The sequence below is a fragment of the Anser anser genome, assembly GCF_964211835.1.
Source record: "Anser anser genome assembly, chromosome: W".
NCBI lineage: Eukaryota > Metazoa > Chordata > Aves > Anseriformes > Anatidae > Anser > Anser anser.
The window spans coordinates 9,029,340-9,044,046 of NC_139731.1; the positions used below are offsets into that span (position 1 = coordinate 9,029,340).

Below are 14,707 nucleotides of genomic sequence, written 5' to 3' on the forward strand. Positions count from 1 at the left end.
ACTGGTTTGTACAGGTGGGGAGGAAAATAAACTCTCTTTAAGTTGGTGGACTTCTTCAGAGAGTTTCTCCACAGCTGAGACGCAGGCCTGTAGGGAAGTGGAGAGACTTTCTTCGTACTGCCGGAGCTGTTTAGCCACTTCATCCACTGTGGGTTCCTCATCCTCTTTCCAGGCCATTATTGCCAATGAGCTGGCATATGATGATGGTGCACTCCGTACAAACTTCCGCCACATGGGTCGTGTACACTGGACTGCATCTGGATCTGTGGATATTTGTGCGTCATCTAGGTCCTCATAAATCACCTCCCGTATGGCTAATTCCCTCAGGTACTGGATTCCCTTCTCCATGGTGGTCCACTTGCCTGGTAGACATACAAGTTCTTCCTTGTAGGGATACCTTTCCTTCACAGCTGACAGGAGACGCCTCCAGAGGCTGCGAGATCGTGCTCCATCTCCAATTGCTTTGTCAATGCCTGCATCTCTAGCAAGGGATCCCAGGCGCCTGGCTTCCCTGCCCTCTAATTCCACACAATTGGCTCCGGTGTCCCAGCACCGGAGCAGCCAGGTGACAAGCTGCTCACTTATGCAGCAACCAAAATCTTTTCGCACATCTCGTAGCTCACGCTGGTATAGGTTTCAGGTAATTACTGTTGATTTTTCGACATCCTCATCCTCATCTTCATCCTCCTGCACATTTGATGGCCCAGCCTCGTCTTCTTTATACCTAGACATAGCAGAAGACTGTCTGCGTTCTAAACGACCTGAATCTCTATACCATTTAGTCACCTTGTCTACAGGGGCAACTTGCACTGCTACAGCTCGTTTCTCTGACCCAGCCACAGGAGTGGGAGCGGCTGCAGGAGCTGGAACTGGAACGGCTGCAGGAGCTGGAACTGGAACGGCTGCAGGAGCTGGAGCGGCTGCAGGAGCTGGAAGTGGAACAGCTGCAGGAGCTGGAACTGGAGCGGCTGCGGGAGCTGGAGCGGCTGCAGGGTCTGTCACTAGGTTGATAGTAGCATCGATTGCCGCTCGATAGGCACAAGCCAGACCCCAGCATGCTACAGTGATTTGTGTCTCTTTGGAACTGCCAGAGTCATGACACCTTTTTTTCAAGCATTCTGCCAGCTTTTTAGGATTTTGCAGTTGTTCAGGGGTGAATGTCCAAAACACTGGAGGTGACCACTGCTCTAGAAACCTGCGCATATCCTCCCACACTCCCTGCCACTCGCAACTATCCCGCCTCAAGACAGATCTCCGGATGAGATTCCTAAATAGTTGTTTAACCTTAAACAAAACCTGAAGCGCATTCAGGAGACATAACAGCAAGAGCAGGCTGGTCTGAGTATCCCAAGGATATTCAACATCTCGGAGAACCACCGTAACTAGCTCGGGGGATAAGAGGGTGGTGAAGGAGAAAGGGAGAGTGAACAGGTAGGAAAAAATATCTTCTCCTGTCCCCTCCACAGATTGGCTCCCTGACGAAAAAAGGCAATAGGTGCAATTGTTAATAGTTTCTGAGATATGGTTTCCAAAGTATAGAGTCGACGACAGTGCTGAGTACAAATACCAGGTTAGAGTCATGACCAGAAATCTCATCATTTCATAAGCCATTGTTACACTGCACAGTACCATAAAGATCTTAAACCAAGGCCCGGAGAGGATAAACAGCACGACAGGGAGCACATACAGAAAGTAACGTGCTATATAACTCAATTTGGAAAACAGGCACAGCAGACTTGAGATTAAGGCAATCAACATTGTGACTAGCAACTATTAAGCAGGTCTAATACTGATACCAATTTTGGTTTAACGCACTCTGGTCAGATTTGTCGATATCTCAACCCTTCGAGGCCCCACGTTGGGCACCAAAAGGACTGTTGTGGTTTAACCCGGTCGGCAGCTAAACACCACACAGCCGTTCGCTCACCATCCCCCCTCCCTCTCTGGGATGGGGGAGAGAAACGGGAAAGTGAAGCCGGTGAGTTGAGATAAAGACAGTTTATTAAGACAGGAATATAATAATAACAATAATAATAATAATAGTGATAATGAGAATAGTATTAATAATAATAATGTGTAAGAAAACAAGTGATGCACAATGCAATTGCTCACCACCCACTGACCGATGCCCAGCCTATCCCCGAGCAGCCGATCCCCCATCCCGGCTAGCCACCCCTATATATTGTGTAGCATGACGTCAGATGGTATGGAATACCCCTTTGGCCAGTTTGGGTCAGCTGTCCTGGGTCTGTCCCCTCCCAGCTCCTGCTGCACCCCTAGCCTGCTCGCTGGCAGGACAGAGCGAGAAGCTGAAAAGTCCTTGGCTTAGTGTAAGCACTGCTCTGCAACAATTAAAACATCAGCATGTTATCAGCACTCTTCTCATCCTAATCCAAAACATAGCACACTACCAGCTACTAGGAGGAAAATTAACTCTATCCTAACTGAAACCAGTACACTAGGGAAGGGGGCATTGACAAAAGAATTGGAAAAGTGACTGTAGTGGGTTTACGTGGCAAGGTTTTGGTAGCAGGGGGCCGTAGGGTTAGCTTTTGTGAGAAGAATCTAGAAGCTGCCCCATGTTAGGTAAGGGCCCCACTGCTGACCAGAGCTGAGCCAATAAGCTATGTTTGCGCCTCTGTGAGAGCATATTTGCGACAGGGGAAAAAAACGCTGCGCCACACAGCAGCTGGGAGAGTGAGAGGAGCGAGAAACAGCCTTGCAGGAGCCAAGGTCAGTGAAGAAGGAGGGAGAAAGATGCCCCAAGTGCTAGTGCGGAAGTCCCCTGTGGCCTGTGGTGAGGACCATGGTGAAGCAGGCTGTCCCCCTGCAGCCCATGGAGTACCACGGTGGAGCAGGGTTCCACGCTGCAGCCCGTGGAGGAGACCACCGTGGAGCAGGTGGACGTGCACCGACGGAGGCTGTGGCCTGTAGAAGACCCCTGCCGGAGCAGATTCCGGGCCGGACCTGTAGCCCGTGGAGAGGAGACCACGCAGGAGCAGGTGACCTGGCAGGAGCTGCTGCCCGTGGGGGACCCAGGTTGGAGCAGTTTGCTCCTGAGGGATGGACCCCGTGGTACGGACCCATATCTGGAGCAGTTCTTGAAGAGCTGCTGCCTGTGGGAAGCCCACGCTGGATCAGTTCGGTAAGGACTGCATCCCGTGGGAGGGACCCCACAGCACAGGGGACGAGAGTGACCGAGAAGGAGTGGCGGAGAAGAAGCGCTATAGACTGACCATAACCCCCATTGCCCCGTTCCCCTGCGCCGCTCGGGGGAGGAGGTGGAAGAGGGTGGATGGGGGGGAAGGTGCTTTTGGTTTCTTTCCTTTGTTTCTAGCTTCTCTAGCTTGTTTTTAATAAGCAATAAATCTTACTATCTCCCTATGCTGAGTCTGTTTTGCCCATCACGATAATTACTGTGTGATCTCCTCGTCCTTATCTCAGCCCTTGAGCCCTTTTCATCATATTTTCTCCCTGTTCCTCTTTGAGGAGGCGGAGTGAGAGAGAAGTTGTGGTGGAGCTCGGCCGCCCACCTGAGTAAAACCATCACAGGGGCACAAGCCCTCACCCTCTGGAGGTGACTCCTGTCAGGCATTGTATGAGTCAGCACAGGCAGGCAGCAGGAACAACCGCAGACCCACGGCCAAAATGCAATGAGTAGATTTATTTTCATTACCTCATCAACTCGGAGATCCCCAAAGCAACATGTGGGCAGAGGCACACAAGTCAGGACATAAGCACTGCTAAGCTCAGTCCATGCTAGATCACTAGCCTGCTATTTACACCTGTTTATCAAGAGTTCGCACAGGCACAGTTTTTACCACCGTGCTGTCATCCTCACTGTGCTTCTTTGACCTTCTCTGTACCAAGGCTGGGAGCTCAAGCACGTTCGATAGGGTGCCTCCAAGTCTACCAAACACCTATGTTTTCTATACACAGATGCGCTGCTTGCCAAACCCACAGAGCACAAACAGCAGTAGATACAATTTATGTGCTTTTCTACATTACTGCTCCCCAGACTTCATGCATTCCCAGCTGCAAGTTCACTTGAGAGTATTTACAATCCTCCTTGCCAGTCTTCCGTTCTGATCCCATCCTCCTCACCAGTCTTCTGCTTTTAACTCATTCCTCCCAACATCTCACCCCCTTCACTCAAGCGACCACTGGTGCTGGGGCAGGCAATGTGAGACAGGATAATTTACAAGGCACATAATAAAACATATAGGGAAAGGAATAAACATATCTCATTCCCCTGCCTGTCAGGGAATTAAACCACTCAGCTAGCTGGGCACCACCAGTAGATTGTTTCATTCAAAGCATTAAGCCCTGAAGATGTTGAATGTTGTCCTCTAAGCTAGATGATTCATAAGTTATGTTGAGGCATTGCATGCCTTCAAACTCAGAACAGTGTCTATGATGTTGAAGAAGGAGGTAGTCCATCACCAATCGATGTTGTAAAGTTCCTTGGCATACAGCAGTTACTTCCAAATTTAAGGCAACAATTACCTTTGATGTCCAATTTAAACCCTGTGTGAGGGCACATGCCAGGTGCTCTATATTTGCTACTCAGAAAGAATAACAATGAGTTATTTACAGTAAAATCCAACTACATACAAGTATTTACATATTGATCTTGCAGAAATGTATCCAGGCTATGTGCTTATAGTAGAAGACTGCATTCTCAGGGGTTCTTATATGAATTTTCAAATATAGATTAATAGGTTGCAGTCCCACCACACAGTCTGTTGGTGTAAACAGTTCCATTTCCCCTGTGGTTAGTATTTTTGGGGAGACACCGTCTGGAAGAATTTCAGTCCTCACCATGTTTTGTACTGGAGGTGTTATGATACAGTCATAGGGTGTCTGATTATGAATATTCTGGTTCTTTAACAAAAAAAAATGCTTTAAGTATATTCCAATGTTGTAAAGTTTTAGTTCTGGTTAACTCTTAGTTAAACCTCCCTCTTTTAGTTTCAAATTCTTCCCCCTTGTCCTATCACTATCTGCCTGTGTAAAAAGTTGCCCTCCATCTCTTTTATAAGCCCCCTTTAAGTACTGAAAGGCCACAATGGGGTCTCCCTGGAGCCTTCTCTTCTCCAGGCTGAACATCCTCACCTCTCTCAGTCTTTCTTCGTAGGAGAGGTGCTCCATGCTAGTACTCCTCTAGCATAGATGGATCGTCATCCACCTCATCATGTCCTTGTCCGTCCAATTCCAGAGCCTCATATCTTTTGTGTAAGGGCACCTGGGAAGGCAAGGTAGACAAAGAGAAAAATGATCCTTCTGTATTCAGCACCTGTGAGAATGCATGCAGGGTACTGTGTCCCATTTTGGGCTCTCTAGTACGAGAAAGTCATTGACATGGTAGAGCAGGTCCAGCAGATGGTTGCCAAGGTGGTCATGGGGCTGGAGCACATGCCAAAAAATTATATTTTATTATATGACCTGAAAAATTCTCTCTCCTCTTTTTTTTTTTTTTTTTTTTTTTTTTTTTTGTTACGGAGTCACAGTAATGTTTTTAGACTGGACCAATACAGCATTATCTTTTAATATTCCTAACTGGTACTTTAAGATGACATTATTACAACTAGCTGTTGCTTCCTTAGGAAGGTAGCTTCCTAATGAACCAAACATAGTCAGATACACTGTGGATGTAGAAGTTTACTTGACAACTGAAAAAATATGAGCAAGAAAAAGTTAATTTCTAAAATAGCATGGATAAGGGAGGATGGAAAGAGCAGGAACTGCTTTCTGCTAGAGGAATACATGTAACTCATGAGAGTGGCTGCTGCAGCAACTGTCTTCAGCAGCTTGCACAGGAATTCTGTTGTACACTTTAGTAGGAGGCATGATCATACCTTTGTTCTAGATCACTTCCAAAATCAACTGAGGTTGCAACTTATTCCCTGAATTTGGCCCGTAATAAGAACTCTGATTATTTGAAAGACTGAGACATGCATGACTGCTTGGCACATGGAGGCAACATACACACAGATCAAAAGCATTAGGACTGGTCGTAGAGATCTTGGTTCTGAGAGCCAGCAAAGTGGATTAAGTATGAATTAACGATTGGAATTTCATACACACAACCACATATGCCATTTTCTGTTTGACGTGCTACCCTTAACAGAGCATGTATTCTCGGAAATCACAAAATCTCAACATTTAAGAAAATTAACAGCACCTTGAAGGCACAAGAGAAAGCATGAACTTTTTATTAGCAGAGATAACTAATCCTTAATACAAATGCAAAAAAGGGGTAGGTGTGACTTGATCAGATGAGACAAAGATTACACTTAATTTGATTCCATTTAAGTGGTTTGAATGACATTGTTCTAAATCCATGGGCTACTAGTCTAGCTTTAAGGACTCCCAGCCTTTTTCCACAATAAAGACAAAACTTCAAAGGAAATTAAGCTATTTCCATAGCTCATAACAAAATAATAATAATATTTCAAAAAAACGCACTAGAGGTTTACAGTCAGCTGAATTTCCTGTTAAAGTGATTACATGAGATGAAGTTTGGTCAGTTCCCTACTAACAAATATATATATTTTTTGAAACATTAATCAAAGGTCCAGCAACACAGGTTGCACACAGACAAAAGCTTTTGATGTTACAGTTCTAAATCATGCACAATCCCCCCCATGACAAAGGGTCATGGTTTGCTCAGGTTTTCTTTGGAGAGGGAAAAGGGAAGAGAGGAAGGGAAGGGACACAGGAATTCATCCATTTATTACCTGTATGAAATAAAGCCTAAAAAGGCTCATTCTTTACAAAGCCCTTCTTCTATCTCCCATTTTTACCTTACTCGGCAAATTATCTCTATTTTTCTTTAGGTCACTTGGAGTCTCAAAGGATGCCTCAAATTTGGAAGGGGGGGAAAAAGGCAGTAATGATAGCCTCTTACAGCAGTTTCCAATGGTCTAACAACTATTATTTGAAAGAAGAAAAGGCCACTAAAGAAAATACTAACAATCCGATCAAAAAACTCCTCTTAAAACTAACGGGTTTACATTCTTTGAAAAAAAAATCAAGGAAAAAACAAAAAGCAAGTAAACAATTTCTGATACTCTATACAAACAATAAGGTGTATATTTTCCTCTGAAAACTACTTAAGAGCTTCCACCAAAACTTTTTCATTTACATTTGATTAGGCTTGTTTTTTAAATGCATTCTGAAAGCAGGAATTAAAAACAAAAAAAAAAAATAAAAAATACAAAAATTTAAGGCCAACATAGTCATACATGTACAATATATTTGGAATACAAGTATTTGACTATATTATGAAAAGATTAGACTAGTAAACAATTAGTAATGAGTAATTAGCAATGAAACACCAAAAAAAAAAGATTCCCTGTATGTTACAATCATTCTGTTACTAAGTGGTTAGAAATATTTGGAGTTTTTTTTTTTCTTAAGTACATAACTTTTTCCATTTATGCATACACTTTTTTCCCTCACCTGAATATTTAAAGATAATCTTTAATTTCTCTATGTTTTAGGTTCTTTCACATTGAATACATATTTGAGTTTTCAAGTTGGCATTGTTAGAAGTAACAACATCTAAACAATGATTTTTTTTGTTTCGATTTACTCAACTGCTTTCCTCCAAGACAAGGCTGGCAGTGTCCTATAGTTACCTTTTGAAAATCAAGAAAGCAATCATCCTTGAAAAAGTATAAGAACGAGCAGATTTGTTCATTATCCATTTCCTGATAAAGTCTGCTACCCCAGATCATCAGTCAAGAACACAGAGGATTCTGCAGAATGAAAATGACACATGAGTATTTTAAATCCAGCCAAAAAAAAGTTTTTTTAAAAAAAATTCAATATTATCACCATAAGAAACAAATTACTACCTGCCAACACATCTCCTCGTCTCACTTTTCCACTGTTGTTCCTGAGAGAGAAAAGGCACAACACTGAAATTTAATTTTCAACAGTCCTGCAGGGCAAATCTCAACTTGAACATTTCCTAATGTATAATCTACAAGTTTACACGTTATTTATTCAAACAGTTCTTCATTTGTTCTAGATGCCTTGCATCATCATCCTGTAGAATACAGCAGCTTTAGACTTAAAAAAGGACTAAATTCTATAATCATCAGAGATCTATCAGTTCTCTTTGACATTTTTCTAAATATCCTTAAGCTTTGGATGTTGAATGGAATCAACAACAACAAGCGCTTGTTATGTTTCCAGTAAGAGTTACAATAAAACATATAACTTCCTGAATCGTAACAGTTTCTGGCTTTTTTTTTTTTTCCCAAGAGAAATACAGGTGAAAGGCAGAGAATCTGAATCAAGATCGCTTGTCTCTATTGCTCTACAAGGAAAGGCTTGCATATCATTCTCTAGCTGATCTGCTTCTGAATAAGTTTTTGGAAAACATACCAGTTCACTGTTTAGCAGCCTCCTAGCAGAAGCGTGCTGGAATTTATGCCCGCTCTCAACTAGGCTTATATCACTCCACGTTTCTGTAGATTTCTCTTTGGAAAATACTACCGAAGAACTACAAATTTAATGTACGCTGTTATGCTGTTGTGAGAAACTAAGTTGTGTTTTTGCAGTCGAACATGTTTTTGAAGTAGAGTGTGTTTTTGCAGTAGAAAACTAACCTTCTGTATTCAAAGGTAGTTGTGTAGTCATAACAAAGAGAAATGCTAAGTAGATAAGTGGACAGTAGAAGGCCTCACTGTTCCAAAATAAGGTAGAAGCTTGAGAAAAACAGGATGAGCAGTGTGAGAACAGTAAAAAAACAAAGATCACAAGTTCTCTAAACATACAAAAGGAGGAAAAAAAAGGAAAAAGGAGAAATTAAAGGGTTGATCAAAAAAAAAAAAAGTACATATATGGTATAGAGGAGCATCGAGTAGCTTGTGAACCTGTAGTACTCAGCCAATGAGGAAACAGGGGAGGTGATCAGGCGTCGGTTAATAGGGAATAAAAGGTTATATGTTTACTATAATGTGCTCCTAATTGGCAGGATGCCCGCCATTGCAATCGTGAATAAAATAGCTTCACAGAAGATCCTGTCTGAAGAAAATTATTGAGATTTTTTTTTCTCACAATTTGGGGGCTCGTCCAGGATCTTGTTGCCTACCAAAGAGTTCTTGCCACCACAGACAGGAAGGTGCACCCCGCTGATTTCAGCAGTCCCATCGGGGGTGGCGGGTCATCTCGGTATGGCTGGCAAAGGACCGAGACTGTTAATCTGAAGACAGGCTCTGCCAAGCACTGGAGAGAAGGGAGGCCAGCACAGACACAGCCCAGACACAGGCATAATTGCTGATAACCTGGACCGGGAAGTCCGTGCACGGACTGAGGTAAGGCAAACTTTACTGTATATTGCCTCAGGGTGGGCTCAGGGAGACTCTTGTGTGGAGTGTGAATGAGACGCACTTTTAGTGTGGAGCGAGTGTGGAGTCCCGATCCACGAGTTTCTGTAGTCCTGCAAGGGGCACGGCTGGAGACGGACGAAGCGAAAGATAGATGAGCGAAAGAGAGTCTTGGGGGTTTGGGCACTTAGGTGTACGGTACCCCAGGCACGGTGAGGTGAGGTGCTCGGCAGTACACCCCACTACTGTCCTAATCCTAGGTGAAGGCGTGTGGAACCCTATGGGTGGTAAACTCCACAGCAGCACGTCAGGAAGAGATGGGGAATAAGGGCTCCAAGTATAAGTAGAATGGGGATGGAGACCCCAAAACTGTGCCTAAATATAGTACTTTGCAAAGAATGATAAGGAATTGGAAACACAACCAAAAACCAGGGGAAAAGATAAGAAAACAATGGTTAGATGTTGTGTAATTGTGTGGCCTAAAAAGCCAATAAAAGGAACTTCAGTATTTTGACCAAAATACGGGTCTGATTGAAATTCAGGCTTTAAATTTATAAGTAAACAATAAGACTCCTTTTTCGGGGGAGGAATCAAGTTATGCTCCCTATAATCCTAATATTGCACCAGAGGCAGAGGCGGCTGCTCCAGGAGGGGAGACAGGGACTGCAATTGACGCTGTCCCTGGAGGAAGAGCGCACTCTAGGCTCTGGCAAGAATTAGAACAATGTAGAAGAGATATTGAGAATTTCGCCTTCCCTGATGCTAACAGTACTGACACTAACTGTGTATCCTCTTAGGGAGGTTCCAGTGGGACAAGGACAAATACATTATGTGGACTCTCCCCCTTACCAGCAGAGAGTTTAGGAGTTTTAAGAAGGAAATTAAGTCTTTAACTGAGGACCCTATAGGACTCGCAGAACAGTTAGATCAGTTTCTAAGGCCTAATTTGTATTCCTGGGGGGGAAATGTCAATCTTGAGTATGTTATTCGCTGGAGAAGAATGTTTAGGAGGGGAATGATTTGGCAGGCAGCTATGCAAGAATGGGAAAGAACTAACAGCCTCCCCCCCCAGACTGAGAGTAATTCCGATAGAGTAGAAATATCTGCTTATCCAAATGATAACATAGAAATCATATGAGAGACTCGGGACCAGAATTAGAAAGTACTCGGGGATGAATCCTGAGGACCCGGTAGCCCAAGGGCTCTTTAAAGTTCATTTTGTGATTAAAGCCTGGCCAGATATACAGAAAAAGCTCCAGAAGGTGGGAGGATGGAGTGAACAGTGCAGGTAGTATGAAGGTGTATGCCAGAAGGGGAGATGAGAAGGAAAAGTAGAGAGCAAAACAAATGGTATTCACAGCGTACTGGGTAGTGAGGCAGAGGGTTGGAGATAGAGGGACTCGCAGGAGGAGTCGGGCCCAGGATGGAAAGGAGAGGAAGAGAGAGAAAGGAAGGGCAGACAAGGAAAGCTACCTGTGTTGCAGCCTAAATCCTAGCAGGGACAGGCTTTGAGAAGATGTTTTAAGTGTGGCCAGGCCGGCCACTTCAAATAGGAATATCCAGAGTGGAAGAAGGAGGAGAGATTGCTGTTATAAATTCAGAATAGGGGAGTTGGGGCTTCTCAGAAAGCTAGTTCCCTGATAAATGAAAAAGTATACCTCAAGGGTTCCTCAAGTGTACCTCAATGGGGATTACTCTACAATTATCGTTGCGAGCAAAACAGACTTAGCATAGGAAGATTAATAAAATTTATTACCTATTGCTGACAGGCTGGAGCGGTGAGAAACAAAGAAACAAGCTGGGAGCACCTTTCCCCATCCACTCTCTTCCACCTCTTCCCTGCCCTGAGTGGCGCGGGGGGGCTGGGAGTGGGGGCTGCAGTCAGTCCGTGGTGTTTCATTTCCACCACTCCTTCACGGTCGCTCTCTCCCCTGCTCTGGTGTGGGGTCCGTCTCGTGGGGTGCCGACCTTCCTGGGCTGGTCCTGTGTGGGTTTCTCCACGGGCAGCAAAAAACGGTTTCTTTGGGAGCTGCTCCAGGCGTGGGTCTGTGCTACAGGGTCTATTCGTCAGGAGCAGGTTGGTCCGGCTTGGGACCCCCTGGGGACACCCCCCCCTCCTGCCCCGATCACCTGCTCCTGAATGGGCTCCTCTCCATGGGCTGCAGCATGGAGATCTGCTCCGCCATGGTACACCATGGGCTGTGGGGGGGGTCAGCCTTCTCCACCAGGGGCCTCTCTGTGGGCCACAGGGGAGCTTCAGTTCCGGCACCTGGAGCACCTCCTCACCCTCCTTCTGCACTGACCTTGGTGTCTGCAGAGAGGTTTCTCACTCCTCACTCTCCCAGCTGCTGTTGTGCAGCAGGTTTTTTTTTCTTTTTTCCTTTTCTTGGATGTGCTCTCACAGAGGCACAAACTGCATTGCTCATGGTGAAGCCAGGGATAGAAAAATGGGGGCTTGCTTAATCACATTAATGATTTCTAAATAAAACAATCGTAATTATTAAAGCCAGGAATGGAAGAATGGGGGCTTGCTTAATCGCATTAAAATAGATATTGCTGAGTGTCTTTGCTTAATACTGTGCAAATTAACCAAAACGAGGAGTCTCGAGGCCCCTCACAGAGGATGTTTCCTGACAAAATGGGGAACCTGTCTCAAAAACCAGCTGAGACCGACCTTGTGGTTTGGACAAGAGCCAAGGAGTAGCTGAGTCTGTACAAAGGCAGGGGGTGAACTAGTGGTGATGAAGAAGAGTTATCAACCTTCATCCCCACGACCCCCTGACGACCACCACCAGAAGGCACTGCGCAAGTGCAGACAGGAAGAGTTTATGGAAATGACTTCTTGGAGCTAATTTTAATACAAAGCGGGGATAGGTTATGAATATGTATAGGCGTATTGGAAAACTTCATACATATGTAACTTTTTACTGCATATAACCAAAGCAATTTGCCGTGTTAGGGTGCGCATGCCTTTGGGAGCTATCCCGCATGCGCCCGGCACCAAAATAAACCACGTACCTACTTCATAACTCATTTGCTTTGAGTTGTAGAATTCTTCCACGAATCAATGGCTCGGCTCTGGGCAGTGGTGGAGCTGGCTGAAACTGGCCCTTATCTAACAGGGGGCAGCTGCTGGATTCTTCTCACAGGAGCTAGCACTGCAGCTCCCCCCCCACCCTGCTACCAGAACCTTGCCATGTGAACGCAATATGCTGAGGCAGCAAGGTCATTAATGGCCTGTAAACTATCAGGGCTTATTTATTAAACAATTCAATTAATTAATTTAATTTAATTTAATTTAATTATTTAATTAAATAATTAAATAATGAAATCCTAAATGTGATGGGGGTAGAAGGTACTGGGATAACAGTGCCACTTTTTGGGGACACCAAGCTGAGACTAGGTGATAAAACAATCACTGGGCAATTATTGTATGCACCCAAGGCAGGGACTAACTTGGTGGGAAAGGATTTGATAATGAAATTGGGCATTCAAATAGTAAATTGTTAGACTGGAATAATGATGTTATTAATGGGGTGCTCTCAGACCCTGGGAACAAAGATATATTTGCCTTTGAGTGGAAAGACCCTGAAATGGAGCAGAAGCAGCAATACAGATGGACAATTTTACCTCAGGGGTTTACAGGGCCACTGATTTCTTTGGGCAAGTTCTAGAACAAATTTTGGAGCAATTCCAACCTCCAAAGAAGGTGTTACTGTTACAATATGTTGATGATCTTTTATTGTCAGGACAGTGAAGGGAATGACGACACGGACTCCAAGATAGTCGAGAAATGGAGACCCTTTATTGTTCCAATGCCAGATCTTATATAGTTTTCTGAACCCGCTACACGCGCTGCACGTGGCTGGCAAACATAGTTACAGACTTCTGATTGGTGCATTCCTTTTGATCACGCGTAGCCCTCTATAGGCCCGTCCGAGCCTAACAACTTCTTATTGGTTCCCACTTTCTCTTATTCTAGCCTAGTTACCACTCCATGCCTCTGAGTAACCTTCTTCTTAACCCTTAGTGCACCACCGTGTCAATCAGCTCCAGTTTGTCAACGAACGGGTCACCCATAATTCCCCCTTTTTTTGTTTCTACAAGCCAAATCGTGCGCAACGAACAATTAATCATTTTTTACAACCATTGCAGCAGGCATGGTGTAACTATTACAATTGCAACAAACGCGATAAACAAAATAATCACCCCTTTTACCAACTCCGTTAGCCACCCGGTTATTCCTAATCCTTTTAGCCAAGACTCCAATCCCAGTGAGCTTGTTGTTAGCTTATCAGACAACTCATTCAGTTTTTTAAGCTGTTGAAATATCGTCTGGGCTGGATTGAGACCCAGGAGGCGCCGAAACTGCAGAGGTGGAGGAGGGTGGTGGTCCCAACCAAGGCCGCATGCCACGGGCTGGCACCCATCGCGGTCTTTGTCCTGTGGAGACACAAGCGTACCCTCGCCCCCAAGTTATTAGCTGGTATGGTCCTTCCCACCCCCCGGTATCCAAGTTTCGCATCATAACCATCGCTTTCCCTGTTTTAACTGATGTTAGTCCTGATTCCATTATTTTAAAATGCTTAATAAGGGGTGGTACATCTTCGTGTTGAAAATGTAGTGTTAAATGATTCATAACATAGATTACTTTAGCTAACCTATTCTGTGGTATCTTTTGAGTCTCCTCCTGTTTTTGTTTTGCTAGCAGGTCCTTTATTGTGCGGTGTACTCGTTCTACTATGGCTTGTCCTGTGGGTGAGTGTGGGATGCCTGTCTTGTGCGTGATACCTCAAGTGTGGAAAAATGCCGTTGTAGAGTGGCTGACATATGCAGGGCCATTATCTGTTTTTATTTCTTTTGGGATGCCAAGGGCGGCAAAGGCTGCACGAAAATGTGCTTGGACATGGCGGCTAGTCTCACCTGCCATAGCCGTGGCCCAGATTGCATGTGAAAAGGTGTCTATGGATACATGAACATATTTTAACCTTCCGAATTCGGGAATGTGAGTAACGTCGGTTTGCCAAATCTGGAGGGAGGAGAGGCCCCTAGGATTGACAGTAGTCAGTGGGCCTGTCTGCTGTTGACAATCTGGGCAGGTTTGGACTATGAGTTTTGCCTCTCCTATAGGGATGGCAAATTGTCTGGACAATACTTTCGTTGCCTGGTTTAAGAATTGGTGTGACAAACGAGCCTGAGATAGTGTATTCGGTACCGGGACTTGCAATGCTACGTTAGCTAGGTGGTCGGCTCAGGCATTCCCCTCTGTAAAGAAACCCGGTAAGGTGGTATGACTCCTAATATGAATTATGCAGTATGGATGGGTACGTTGCTCAACAAGGAATAGCAATTCCTTGAATTTTGCA

General features: G+C 44.6%; 1 long non-coding RNA gene across 2 annotated transcripts in view; it reads right to left on the minus strand.

The window, feature by feature from the left end:
• LOC310888743 overlaps window positions 1–10,689 on the minus strand; it is a 28,580-nt gene extending 17,891 nt beyond the window's left edge. Inside the window, exons 1-3 of one of the 2 annotated variants that reach the window (XR_014576125.1) lie at window positions 7,863–10,689; window positions 7,644–7,763; window positions 5,116–5,245 (exon numbers count right to left, since the gene is read on the minus strand). This is a non-coding gene — a long non-coding RNA (uncharacterized lncRNA). Of the gene's footprint in view, window positions 1–4,375; window positions 5,246–7,643; window positions 7,764–7,862 lie in introns of those variants that run through there. The other variant, XR_014576126.1, reaches the window with a different exon arrangement.
• Window positions 10,690–14,707: the final 4,018 nt, after the last annotated feature.